General features: G+C 42.0%; 1 protein-coding gene across 1 annotated transcript in view; it reads right to left on the minus strand.

Moving 5' to 3' along the window:
• hivep3a (HIVEP zinc finger 3a) overlaps window positions 1–11775 on the minus strand; it is a 66192-nt gene extending 54417 nt beyond the window's left edge. Inside the window, exon 1 of the mRNA XM_025011117.1 lies at window positions 11698–11775. The gene's annotated coding sequence lies outside the window, so the exon portion shown is untranslated. The remainder of the gene's footprint in view (window positions 1–11697) is intronic.
• Between the last annotated feature and the right edge of the window lie 2610 nt (window positions 11776–14385).

The raw sequence follows: 14385 nt of genomic DNA on the forward strand, positions 1-14385 counted from the left end.
GTTTGGTGTGGTAGATCTGAGCCTCTATTGCTCTGGTGTTTAGGGCCTGTTCCTGGGCGGCCAGGATGAGTGCCTCTGTGCTGTCCTTGAGTCCAGCTTTTTCCAGCCATTGGTAGGATTTCCTGATATCAGCCACTTCAGTTATTTCAATCAATCCTCTTTATTAGACACAATTATGGTCCATAAACAGACAGAACAATAATATATTTTTTAAATGAAGTAAAATAGAAATAAGAAATAATAAAAAATAAAATAAAATAATCATTCACTGACATATAAACTAAAACGCCAATGATTCCACAAACTGGAGAAGAACCTTATTGAGCTTTGAGCAGGATTGATCAAAGTCTGAATGATGCTGTTTGCAGAGACTGTTAATCTACACATACATCTGTTCATAATGTTTCGAAGCACAGCAGCGCAAGTTAGTACATTGGCATTCATAAACATCTGACTGGCACGGCTCCATCGCGGCACTCTAAGGAGCATCCTCATGCCATCATTATAAACAACCTGAATCGTGCAGATGGAAAACAGCGTGTCTGGTAACACCTGATCTGTTAGATCTGTTTAGTTTAGCTACTATTTTTGACTGTCTTAGCTCATGCTTAGATATGTCTGGTTTTACTTCGGCTGTATAGCGGGCCTGGGACACTTTTAGATAGTTCGGTACCGTTAGTTTTAGTTTTAGTTTGGTTTAGTTTAGTTCTGTACATTTAGTCATGCTTAGATCTGTTTAGTTTTACCATTTAGAAATTCGGTACTGTTTAGTTTAGCTTTCTCTTCCTGCAACCTGTCTGTAATTTTGTTCTAGTGTTGTAAAGCACTTTGAGTCGCCTTGTGCTGAAAAGCGCTATATAAATAAATGTACCTACCTACCTGGGTGAACGGTTTGCAGATGCAAATGTTATATCGAGGGCTGCCCATGGAGGTAGTGGCATTATGGTGTGGTCAGGCATCACATATGGGCATAGAACACCATTGCACTTCATTAAAGGGAACTTCAATGCACAAAGATATCGAAATGAGATTCTCACCCCAATTGTTGTGCTGTTTGTGCGCCAGCATGACATCACCTTTCAACATGACAATGCCCGACCTCATGTTGCCCGCATCGGCATGGAATTCCTTCAAACAGAGGACACTGAAGTTCTGGACTGGCCTCCATATTCACCAGACATGTCCCCAATAGAGCAACCCTGACACCGCTGCTTCTCCACATCAAGAGAAGTCAGTTAAGGTGGGTGGGGTATCTGATTAGAATGCCTCCTGGGCATCTCCTTCTGGAGGTTTATTGGACTGACGTTCTCTCCTATACCTGTTGTCCCAGCAACCCGGCCACAAATAGGAAGGCAAAAAACAGATGATGGTTGGATAGATGAATGTCTGTGATATGGGAGAACAACTTCTTAATAAGTTTTGTAGTACATGACTCACTGGGCCCGCAAGAAAATGTGATGAGAGGGAGTAGGAATAGAAAAACAAAGCAAATCAAACCAAAAACCATGTCCCTGAAATTGGAACCATTCTGTAGAATTTGTGAACTGTTCCACCCTATTGTAGAGATACACCAGTGCTACTCCTGCATCATGGTGCGAGGAGCCTCAGGGTCTGACTTCAGGTCACTTTGAGTCATGATTTGCGGGACTCTGACAGCACAGTGTTATGTTTGTGGCATTCTACATCTGCATGTCTTACCACTCTTGAGACAGCAGTTCTTCAGACAACAGTTTTTCAACAAGAGCCCAGCTCAATCTATAGATTCCCTGAGCAATGTTGAGGTCGTCCTGTGGTCAGCCAGGTCTCCCAAACTTTCTCCACTCAAACAAGAGTAGGGTCTGTTGGATCTCCAGAATCAGTTCCAACAGCTGGGGGCACACCCTACTGACAGTGGATGAGCAGTGTATCCATACAGCCAACTTTGTTATCCATTTGAGCTGATATTGTAATCATTATAAAACAGTCACATGATCTTTCAACACATCCAGTCCAGTTTCATTTCATATCTACCACTTCATACAGATGCTGAACTTTTTTTTTAATTGTTTGTTATTGAGTGTAAAATAGAGCTAAGAAAAAAATCTTAAAGCTTAATCCTTTTACTCAACTTTTACTGTGGACGATCAGCCTTTCCGTTCAAATTATTAACAGCAGAATAAAATAAATGTCTTGTTTCTTCAGTTGAACTATCAAACTTTAAAGTTTTTAAAGTTTAAGGGGAGATTCCACATTTCTCATAGTTAAAAACATCTAGCTCACTCACATATATCCGTCCAATGTATTTTTCAGTGAAGTTTTTCAGTGAAGCCTCTGTTTGGTGAGAGGCTAGAAGAACATGTGGACAACATGAGTGTGGCCTGAGTGACTGACAGCTGAGGGTCGAGGCGCCTGGCAGTGACTCCATGAGAACCAGATGCATGAATATCAATTTTGTCCTCTCCAGCTCTGCTGCTCTCAGCTCAACAGAGGAAGCTTTGACAGAACCACAGAAAAATCTGAGTCTGTGCCATTTTATAATGCAGCAGCTCACCATGGGACTTAGACACTCTGAATGCAGCAGAAATGTTCACCACAGCACCAGTAGATATTATGGTAAATGGCTTGCACTTGTATAGCACTTTATCTAGTCCAAGGACCCCAAAGCGCTTTACACCACAGTCAGTCATTCACCCATTCTTTCACCCACTGATGGTGGTAAGCTAGATTGGAGCCACAGCTGCCCTGGGGCAGATTGACAGAAGGCTGAGGCTGCTATTACACCGGCGCCACCAAACCCTCTGACCACCACCAGTAGGCAAGGTGAAGTGTCTTGCCCAGGGACAACAGCTGAGACGGACAGAGCGAGGGTTTGAACTGGCAATCCTTCGGTTACACCGACCTCTTGAGCCACTGCCGTTATGAACCAGGGGGAGGCTGAGGCTCACATTGATTGCCTTGAGTGCATTCAATGAACACTAATCACTCTTCGAGTTTATCGGAGCTACAGTAAGGTCATCAGTAAGGTCATTCATTTTCTGCTGATTAACAATAGTCAGGTCACAGAGCCAACAGGCCCAGGAGGAAAAATCCAGATATCCCTCCCCCTAAAAACTCCAGTCTACTCTTCAGCTTGTCATGGAAGATTCCAAGGTGTTCCTAGGCCAAAGAAGATATACAATACCTTCAGCCAGTTCTGGGTCTTCCCTGGGGTCTCTGACATGAGTGTCATGTTATTCCCACTATCCCCAGGTGACTGACTTTGACACCCCTGCCTTAGGGCTGAACCCAGTCACCCTACAGAAACAGCTCATATCATCTGCTTGTATCTAGGATCAGTCATGGTCCATACCTCATGACTAAAGGTGAGGGTTGCAATGTAGGCAGACAACTAAATCCAGAGCTTTGCCTTTCAACTCAGCTGCTTCTTCACCACAACAGACTGGAGCAACACCCTCATTACTGTAGACGAGACCAAACATTTTTGATTATTCTCCCACTTTATCCTACCATCACTCGTGAACAAGGGTGCCAGATACACCTTCCTCTCCTTTACTACACCATGTCCATGAATACCACAAACAGGATTGGAAACAAGTTACAGGACTGCCGGAGTCCAACCTGCATCAGGAATTAGCTCAGCTTTATGTTGTGGATGGGACCAGATAGCCCTTAAAAGGGATCCTGGCACCCTTAACTCTCCCAGCACCCTCATAGAAAATCTTAGGCCTTCTCCAGATGGTCATTATGTTCCACATAAACATCAAACTTCATGAAAGGAACTCTACAGGCAGACAGAAACAATACATCAATCTGAAGACATGTTTGATATGATACCAGACCCATTAGGGGCCTGATGTAAAATCTGTTGCTTGTATTTCTTCAGTTGGATTGACCAGTTACCTCCATTCATGATGTTACTTGTGAGTGATATGAGCCTAACTCCATGTCAGTGTAATGCTGTGTGGCTGTTCTTCTTCTTTTGGCTGTTCCCTCTTCAGGAGTTGCCACAGCAAGCCATCCTCCTCCATCAAACTCTGTCTTATCTGTCCTCTGTCCTCACTCCAACTACCTCCATGTCCTCTCTAACTGCATCCTTGTATCTCCTCTTTGGCCTTCCTCTGTATTTTTTCTTGGCAGCTGCATCCTTCTACCCCTCTACTGTCCCTCCTCTGCACATGTCCAAACCGTCTCAGTCTGACCTCTCTAACTTTATCTCCCAGTCTGTCAACCTGTGATGATCTTATTTCTAATCTTATCCATCCTTGTCCCTCCCAAGGAGAACCTCAACATCTTTAGCTCTGCGTCTTCCAGTTCTGTCTCCTGTTTTTTTGTCAGTCCCACTGTCTCCAAACCAGACAACATAGCTGCTCTCACCACTGTCTGTAAACCTTTCCTTTGACCTTTGCTGCCACCCTTTTGTCACAAATCACTCCTGAAACTTTTCTCCATCCACTCCATCCTGCCTGGACTCTCTTCTTCACCTCTTTACCACACTCCCTGTTTTCCTGGACAGTTAACTCTAAGTACTTGAAGTCCTGCACCTTTGTGACCTCTGACCTTGTAGCCTCACTGTTCCACCTGCCTCCCTCTCATTCACACACACATACTCTGTCTTGCTGCGGCTGACTTTCAGCACTCGTCTTTCAAGTGCATACCTCCACCCAGTGCTGTAGCCAGACTTTAAAAAATACATGAATTAGTTTATATGAATGTTGATTGTTCACAAACACATTCAGAACACAAGATTTTAGCATAGATTTCACCTTTTTATCAAATACCAGTGAGGTGTTGTAGTTTTGGAGCTGGACCAGTTCTAGTGTGGTCCGGATGTAAAAAAAAAAAAAAAGTATGAAAACCCCCCTTTATTGAGGTTTCACAAATCAGATGAAGGTTTCACAGATCACACCCTTGGTTTTAAATGTTCTGCAATCTGTGCAGAATAATCTAGTCCAGGTTTGAAGTGTCTAGGTGTTGTAGTTTTTTAACTAGAGTAGATTAAAGATGCTGAAGGGAGGGAAAAATTAGGTGGAATCGCCCTTTACCCATTTCCCGAATCAGAAACTGCAATCGGAAACCAACTTCAGCTTCGTGGAATTGAGAATATTTTCAGCGAGTTACCTCGGTTCTGTTTCACTGTAAGTGGCGCTCTTCTTCTTCTTCTCTTTATTTTAGCAGTAAGGTAGCAAAGCTGCACTCTTCTTCGTAGACATTGCGTTTGGCTGCAGCTGCACACAGTTGCAGCGCCTCCTACAGTAAACTGGTGGAGCTACACAGGGAACCATACCGTTCAAAAGCCTTGTTTGGATTATTTTTTTAGTATATACACAGCAGAAAAATACTGAGGTCCGGACCTTGGTGTTCTCAATGGAAGCTACAGCCCTGCCTCCACCTCTCCAAGTTCTTTTCCACCTGCTCCCTGTTCTCACCACAGATCATGATGTCATCTTTAAATATCATAGTCCACGGGGATTCCTGCCTAAAATCATCTGTTAGTCTGTCCATCACCAGAGCAACCAAGAAGGGGCTCAGAGCTGATCCTTGATGTACTCCCACCTCCACATTGAAGCTATCTGTCACTCCTACAGCACACCTCACCACTGTCCTGCTGTCCTCATACATGTCCTGCTGTCCTCATACATATCTTGCTGTCCTCATACATGTCCTGTACCAGTCTAACATACTTCTCTGCCACTCCAGATTTCCTCATACAACCACAGCTCCTCCCTCAGCACCCTGTTGTTTGCTTTTTCCAAATCCACAAAGACACAATGAAGTTCTTTCTGACCCTCTCTGTACTTCTCCATCACCATCCTCAAAGCAAAGCTGGTGTCTGTGGTTATTTCTTGGCATAAAACCATCCTGCTGCTCACAAATAGTCACCTCTTGTCTGAGTCTATCTTCCACAACTCTCTCCCAGATCTTCATTGTGTGGCTCATCATCATATCAGCAGCATATCAGGGACTTAAGTGAAGTGTGGTAATTGCAAATCCATGATGTGGGGCTCGTGCACACTAATGTGGCTTGATTGTGGAGAATCTGAAACAGGACTCGCCTTGAAGGCCTAATGTCCAGCCAACAAGTGGTCATGACAAAATCCTGGAAGCAACCTAGCACAGACGTTATACCGGTGCCGATAGGGTCGTGCTAGTGAGCCGTTGTCTTCCTATGTGTAGGTGTATCATGATGCAGTCTGAGAGAGTCATGTCAGGGTGAGTGTATCAAGAATGCTGAAGGCACCAGAAAGCATCTCAGGGATGCAGGAAACAGCAGGAAAAACCTTTTTAGTGAATATCAGCATCACAGTTGCCTTTAAACTAAAGATTTTTTTCGTATTTTTTTGCAATTGAGCCAGGTTTGAGGTTCTTGGTTGTGTAGGTTGTAGAGAATGTAACAGGATCCTCATCCAGTGTGAAGGGGGCCTAGCAGGCATCAACAGATAGAAAGACTAAGGAAAGCAGCACTACAATAGAACTATTGGTGTGGAAAAACACAAGTGTTTCCTCACAGTCGTTCATGTGCAACAAGGCATGGGCCCGTATGAGATTTTGACGATGTGAACCTTCAGCAATATTACCACAGCTTCAAGGTACCGCAGTATTAGAACAAAAAATTAAAAATGATAAATAAAAGTCTGTCATGTCCACAGCAGAAAAAACTACAAGATGATGTCTTATAACCGCAACATTTCCGTAAATTTATCAGTCAGTCTAGAAGTGGGCGATATGACAATATATATCGTGAGGACGATAGAAAGTGTCTATCATGATATTTTTTCTTCTATCGTCTCTATCGTGATATTATGTCTATCGTCTCTATTGTTTCTATCATAATTGTATCGATGATTCGTGTAAATATTTCATAACGTAGGCTACGACGAATGTATTAGTGTTGTCACTTTGCATACATTCAGACTAAAGCATGTCACAAACCCACACGTAAAGCAGCGTCATGTCGCAAAACAGAGGTTCTTCGCAAAATAGTTAATTTTTCTTATTATTAATCACTTATATAAACTGAATGTATGCAAAGTGACAACACTAATATGTTCGTCGTAGCCTACGTTATGAAATATTTACATGAATCATTGATACAATTATGATAGAAACGATAGAAAAAAATATATCACGATAGACACTTTTCTATCGTCCCCACGATATGTATCGTTATATCGCCCAGCACTACTTGTTTTTTTTTTTTAAAGTTAATCGCAGAGCTTTGTTACCCCGGTCAAGGAGGTTATATTTTCAGTAGCATTGGATTGTTTGTCTGTTTCTCTGTCCATTAGCAAGATTACTTTGAAACTAAAGAACAGATTTTGATGAGATTTTCAAGCAATGTTGGGGCTACCCTCATCTATGGTCACGAGCTTTGGGTGAGGATGCCTCCTGGACGCCTCCCTGGTGAGGTGTTCCGGGCACGTCCCACCGGGAGGAGGCCCCGGGGAAAACCCAGGACACGCTGGAGGGACTATGTTTCTCGGCTGGCCTGGGAACGCCTTGGGATTCCCCCGGAGGAGCTGGCCCAAGTGGCTGGGGAGAGGGAAGTCTGGGTCTCCCTGCTTAGGCTGCTGCCCCCGTGACCCGACCCCGGATAAGCGGAAGACAATGGATGGATGGATGGATGTTGGGGCTATCAAATCAAACAGGTGGGTAAATTTTAGAGGTGAGCTGGTCTAAGGTCACAGGTGATCTTGCGTTGTAACTCCAACCATGTAAATCAGGAATGTCAAACTGCACAGCTGGGCACCTCATGGGTCAAGCATAATCCCTATTGATTTAAAGGTCACAGGGTCAACGATAAGGCTGCAGGTGAGCCCTTTGTTAAAACCTTGTTACTGTCAAGTAGGTTAAGATTTTGGTCATGATGGTTTGTTTGTTTGTCTGTTAGCAAGATTATGTAAAAACTAATGAACAGATTTGGACAAAATTTTCAGGAAATGTTGGGATTGTCACAAAAAAACAAATTGATTCAATTTTGGTGGTGATCCAGAACACAGTGTTTTTTTTAATTGATGGTATAGCTTTGGCAAAGGTTTGCACTCTCTGTGATTCCTTCAGAGCACTACTGTGACATCACAATAATGAAACAAAAAACGAACCACAGCAAGTATATAAAAATGGCTAAACAAAACATGCCTTTAAAATGAGGTTGTGTGGAACAGTATTTTATCTTTCAGCGTGATCTCTGGTTGAAGCATGGGGGAGGGCGGTCAGACAGTGGCTTACAGACGGGCTAATTCAAGAGAGAATATTTTCTGCCATCTTGAACAGCTCAAACTTTTCAAAAGGCAAAGGGACTCCTAGCAATGCTACTCATTGTTCAAAACCTTTGCGATTTACTGCTGAAGTCAATGCTATTTGTCTGTTAGCAAAATATCTCACAACCCACTGCATGGATTTTAATGAAACTTTCAGAAATTATTAGTTAACTGATCAACTTTCAAAGTCAATCCAGTTCAAGATGGTCAGTTGTAGATGTGCATCCAAAATATTATTTCTGGCAAGTTTCATTAAAATTTGTTCCAACTGTTTCTTACATATTTTGGTAACATACAGACACAGGCAAAAACATACAGACCCAACTCAATTTGTTGGTGCACTTACAGCTTCTTAAAACGATGCTTCATCTCTAATAAAAAGAGATTCAGTTCCAACAATTTGCATGTCTTCAGTATGTGATTACAAACAAGTAAACCAACAAAATAATAATTGTAAAAAGAAATGATTTGCTGTTTATTTTCCAAAGATATGCTAAAATAGCATAGATAGATTTGGTGGTACCCTTAAGAGACTGTTAATCTTTGCATTATAGTCATGTTTCCAACTAAATGTTGGACCTTAATTACTATCTCAGGTTCCTCAGACATACCAAACAGACAGTTTGGTGATGTTGTGTTCCCCTCACTGAACATGGAGCAGAGAAAGCAGAGGTGTCTGAGGAGCTCAGAAAGAAGATTATAGATATCCATGTTGAAGGTAAAGGCCACAAGACCATCTCCGAGCAGCTTCATGTTCCACTGACCACAGCATTATTCCAGTCGAAGGTTCATAAGACTGCAGCCAACCTCCCAGGATGTGGACGAAAGAGGAAATGCAGCCCCAGGTTGTTAATCAAGATCAAAGTATGTTACTTCTAATAGCACCATCTGACCCATTTTCAACCATACTGGACTCCATGGAAGAAGACCCAGGAGGACCTCACTACTGACAGTAAACCTTGACACAAAAAAGCCCAGCTTCTGGGGGAAGCACTGTTTGGTTCTTATCACAGCAGGTGGGTTTATCATTATTACTGTGGAAGGGTACCAACAGATGTATCTACATCTGTATATGTTTTAATATTTCACAGTGGGGCGACTACTAATTTCCCCCAAATATAATAAAGAGAGTGCAGTCAACTCTGATGTGATGATGTCCCAGCTGATACAAACTACTGATAACTTCTAAAAAGAACATCACAACAATATATTCAAGGACCCACCTGGGCCTCCATAATTCAGTGGTTAAACTTTATCAAAAGGGGATTTATACGATGGCCCTGAAGTGCAAACCACAACAACAACATTAACAAAGCACACAAACAAAAAACAGAAACACAATTACATGAACAAACCGGAGGAGGTAGGTCCCAGTGGGAGACCTGAGAAATCACTGATTGGACGACAGCACTTTTGAACCAGAAGTCAAATCAATGTTTCGGTAGGCAGGAAGACCGTCACAGCACCGTGTGTTGCCCAAACTGTGGAGAAGAGCTGGTTGAGCAGTCACCGGACTTTTACAGTAGTTGTGGCAAGAGGCTTCAAGAAATGATCACTGATAACATTCATATTTTCAACGTGTCGTCCAATCAGTGATTTCTCAGGTTCTCAGATCTACCTTTACCACTTTGTTCATGTAATTGTGTTTGTTTTTTGTTTGTGTTTCGTTTTTTCTTTGTGTGCTTCGTTAATGTTGTTGGGTTTGTTTTTTGTTTGTGTGTTGTTTTTTCTTTGTGTGTTTCTGTTGGTGTTTCTGTTTTTTGTTTGTGTTTCTGTTTTTTGTTTGTGTCTTTCGTTTATTGTTTGTCATTTTGTTTTTTGTTTGTGTGTTTCTGTTTGTGTGCTTTGTTTTTTGTTTGTTTCATTTTTTGTTTGTGTGCTTTGTTAATGTTGTTGTGGTTTGCACTTCTGGGCCACCGTAGATTGACACAAAACATTTGTTTCCTCTTCATAATAGTTTGCTATTTTCCTTTGTCCTAAAAGGTAAAAATCCTGGTTAATGTTAACGGTTGATTTTAGGCCTTGACACTCAGAATGTAACAAACTATTTCATATGAAGTGTTTATTTAGTTAGTTGCATTATTCCATTTTGTACAATCTTTATTTTGGTTTTCAAGAATGGTTTTGCAGCTCTGGGTTAAATATTATTTAGTGGGAGAAAGAGCAGAAAATAACTGATCAACATTTGTCTTCTTTATGGACTAATGGACAGAAGCCAGCTGTCCTCAGCTGCCCTCCCATCCAGCAGCCCTCCTGCACTGTAGTTTCTGTTCTTACTCAGTGATGTTCACTTACTGCTGAGTTTATGTCACCCTGGATTAAAAAAACCAGGGATGTTCCCGAAAAAAGAAAAATCCCAACATGCAACGTGGGGCCGTTAAAGCTTATCCACCGATATCCAAATCAGCCCAGCAGTTTAAGCTCAGTGGTGATTATGTAATGTGTGAGATTTGCATGATGTCATGCTGGGCTCGAGCCCAGTGATGCAGGACACACTGAGGCCCGGGAAAGTCCAAGTCCAGCTCGGCTGGGAGCGCCATGCACAGCTGTAGAGGGAGGCTTACATAAAGAAGCGGCTTCAGTCGTGGTCCAGCCGAGCATGCGCACTTCCACTCCTGTTCCTGAACATGAAGTTTGTGACTCGCCTCTCGCTGGGTCTCGTGCTGTAGACGAGAGCAGAGCCCTCTGCACCGACCGGAACCACCTGTCCGCCACCCTCCATCAGGGATGGAGAGTTCAAATAACCGGCGGGAGGTTACATTAAACAGAGCACACGCACACACACCTCCCCGTGTGTGGTGAGGGACACCAGAAGTAGAAGGAAATGGGACAGAGAGGAACCCAGCAGCCAGGTTATCCACATCTTCTCCGTCAAGCTAGCGGAAACTACTAGCCTCCGAACAGTAGCTTTAAAATAAACCTCCCCTCCCCGGCATAACTTCGTGCCACGTTAGCCTCCTCTACCTCGGTTTTTGTTTTTTCTTCGTCAAAACACTCTGTTCACTTGTCAGATTAGATCCGAGTTGACCACAAAGACGGGAGACAAAAACAACAGAGGCGTTTATTTTGGAGCCCAACTTCCGGTCTGTTGGGGCTCAACTTCGGCCGGCTTGCCGCAGCTCCAGCACCTCCGCCTCCTTCTCACAGACAATGAATGAATCCAGGTTTGGGGACAAGCCCAAGTCTAGCTCAGGTTGTGCAGTGTGTTGAAGAAGAAATAAAAATAAATAAATAAGAACACGGCGTTCCCAATCAGTTCTGCTCCCACCGTTCACAGCTGAACCGGTTAGCCACGTTTATTCTTACTATCCACAGCAAAATATACCGATAAGAAAAACCATGCTGAATAATTCCTCCCGTCTGAGACCTCCATGTACAGTCTTACCGGTAATTCAGCCACATAACGCAGGATAATATGTCCAATTCCGCAATTTGAATCAAATATACGAGCTTACGGTACCTGCAGGATGCTCAACTTCACTTCTATGCGGTGCAGCCACGGCTTCTCCAGGTGAGTCAAGTCAGGCGAAGTTCACCGAACCTAAACCGGAACTGATCAGCAGAGACTTTCAAAATAAAGGCTAAATCACTTCCGGTGATAGCAACAAATGTACAACAAACAACCGTTTCTCACCTCTTGGTGAACTTGAAGACCTACAGAGCTTTTGCTTTAATCACAAATAAAATGTTTTTTTTTTTTTTTTTTAATTTCACATAATTTTTATTCAACGTATACCCTACATTTTATAGCTCATTTCAGTGCTGGTATGCTCTATGTCACTGTAAAAATAAAAATTAAAAAGAGGGGGCAGAGATCATAGTGAAACAAGTATCTATCTATCCATCCTTCTATAGTACAATGAGAATAAAGTCATTGCAGCCTGATAATGTTGGGCTCCCATAAATCTTTTTTTGTTGAGTTTCTTTGCACAGATAGGACTTTACTTTTATGGTTTTATGTTTTTTATATTTTTATTGTGAGTGGACATCATCCTAAAACAAGACATATTATGACATCCATCCACCGTGCATCCATCTATTCGTCTGTCTTTCTTTCTTGTTCAAGCTCTAAGTTGAAAACTTTTTAACACAGAAATGTCTACCTGCACAGTTGGGCACCTCATGGGATAAGGCTAATCCTTATTGATTTCAAGGTCATGGGTCAAGGGTCAAAGGTCAAGGTCACATGTGAGCCCTCTGTAAAAACCTTGTCTGTGCTCCAACTCTGGACACATCGTCGTCATCATCATTTATTTATAAAGTGCTTTAAAAACCAAAGTGCTGTACAGGTGTAACAAAACTGAAAGGAAACAATAATAACACAAAACAATAAGAGAAGTACAAGATTTACATAATGGCAATGAATTCATAAAACAACAACAGCTGGCCTAATGTTATTATACGCATGTGTAAAAACATAAGTTTTTAAAAGAGATCCAGCAGACCTCACAGACACACAGAGGGTGAGTTTTCCAGAGTTCTGTCTGCCCGGGTCACAAACCGAGTCCTAGGAATAACTAAGAGCTTCTGATCTGTAGATCTGTGTGGCTGTAAAAGCTCAGGAAGATAAAGAGGTGCCAGGCCATTAAAACATTTAAAAGCTAAAAACAGTTCTAAAAGAAACAAGCAGCCAGTGAAGGGAAGTGATATGTTCACGTCGTTTAATCCCCGTCAGCAGACGGGCAGCTGAATTCTGAACCAGCTGTAGACGATGAACAAGAGACCGGTCCATCACACAACAAAGAGAGTTGCAGTCGTCCAACCTAGAAGTGATAACAGCATGAATAACCCTCTGTAGGACATGATGAGGGAGACAATCCTTGACTTTAATTATAAGCCTCAGATGATAAAACCTAGACTGGACTACTGCACTGACCTGTTTGTTAAATTTAAAATCAGGATCAGAAATCACTCCAAGTTTCTTTACAGACGCAACCAGAAGAAGAGTCCAGTGCACCTCCAGCACTGAGGCATCCTATCAGCAGCTCTGATTTGACAAATAAAATAACCTTTGTCTTTTTATGATTAGGATAAAGAAAGTTCTGCTCCAAACATGTTCTCACATGCCTCCAGCATTTAAGTAGTCTATCCACAGACTGGGATCTGCAGGATTTTACTGGAAGGTAGACCTGGATGTCATCTGCATAGAAAGGGTATGACACATTATATTTCTGGAAAATGGATCCCAGAGGAAACAAGTACAATGAAAATAAAATGGGCCTAATCTGGAACCTTGAGGTACCCCGTACTGAAGAGGAGCTGTCCCAACTGGACAGAGGAACTTCTGTTGGATAAGTAGGACCTAAACCATTGTAAGACTGTTTCTTTAATACCAACAGAAGTCTCCAACCTTGATATTAAAATGTCACGATCTACTGTATCGAATGCAGCAGTGAGTAGAATCACCAGAATCAGCAGCTACAAACAGATCATTGCACAGCCTGACTGTGACAAGACTTAAAACCAGACTGAACCTTCTCATAAATATCATGCAGCAGCAGGTGCTCGTGTAACTGGATGAAAAGTTTTGAAAGAAAGGACCATTTAGAAATTGGCCTAAAGTTTGAAAGAACAGTAGGATCCAAATTGCTCTTCTTAAGAAGTGGCTGGACTGCAGCGTGTTTAAAGGCAGCTGGGAAACAACCTAAAGAAAGAGGCAGAATTAAAAAGCACAATGTGAAGGCCTCATGCATTGAGGATTGTTGTAGGAGGGAAATCCTGCTCTGACAGTTCTCTGATGGCTGTATAAGTACTGTACCGCAGTACTCTTGTAGAATATTCAGAGGCTGACGCTGTTATTGTTTTAACAAAGTGGAGGTTCAATTAGAGAAAAAAGGCTTGGTCCAAAGAACCAAAGGAGACAAAAAGTCACAAAAACTAGTTCACGTTTTGTAAATTGGCAACGCAATTAAATTAAAAAAATTAAAATATTTGAATCTTGAGAGTGTTTTTTGTTTGTTTATTTGTTTAAAATGTACTTTTTATTTACTGCAGTTAAATTAAACTGGACTCTACAGGTGCTGGTCATAAAATTAGAATATCATGAAAAAGTAGATTGATTTCAGTAATTCCATTTAAAAAGTGAAACTTGTATATTATATTCATACATTACATACAAACTCATATATTTCAAATGTTTATTTTGTTT

The sequence above is a fragment of the Kryptolebias marmoratus genome, linkage group LG5, assembly GCF_001649575.2.
Source record: "Kryptolebias marmoratus isolate JLee-2015 linkage group LG5, ASM164957v2, whole genome shotgun sequence".
In the NCBI taxonomy this organism is placed as follows: Eukaryota; Metazoa; Chordata; class Actinopteri; order Cyprinodontiformes; family Rivulidae; genus Kryptolebias; species Kryptolebias marmoratus.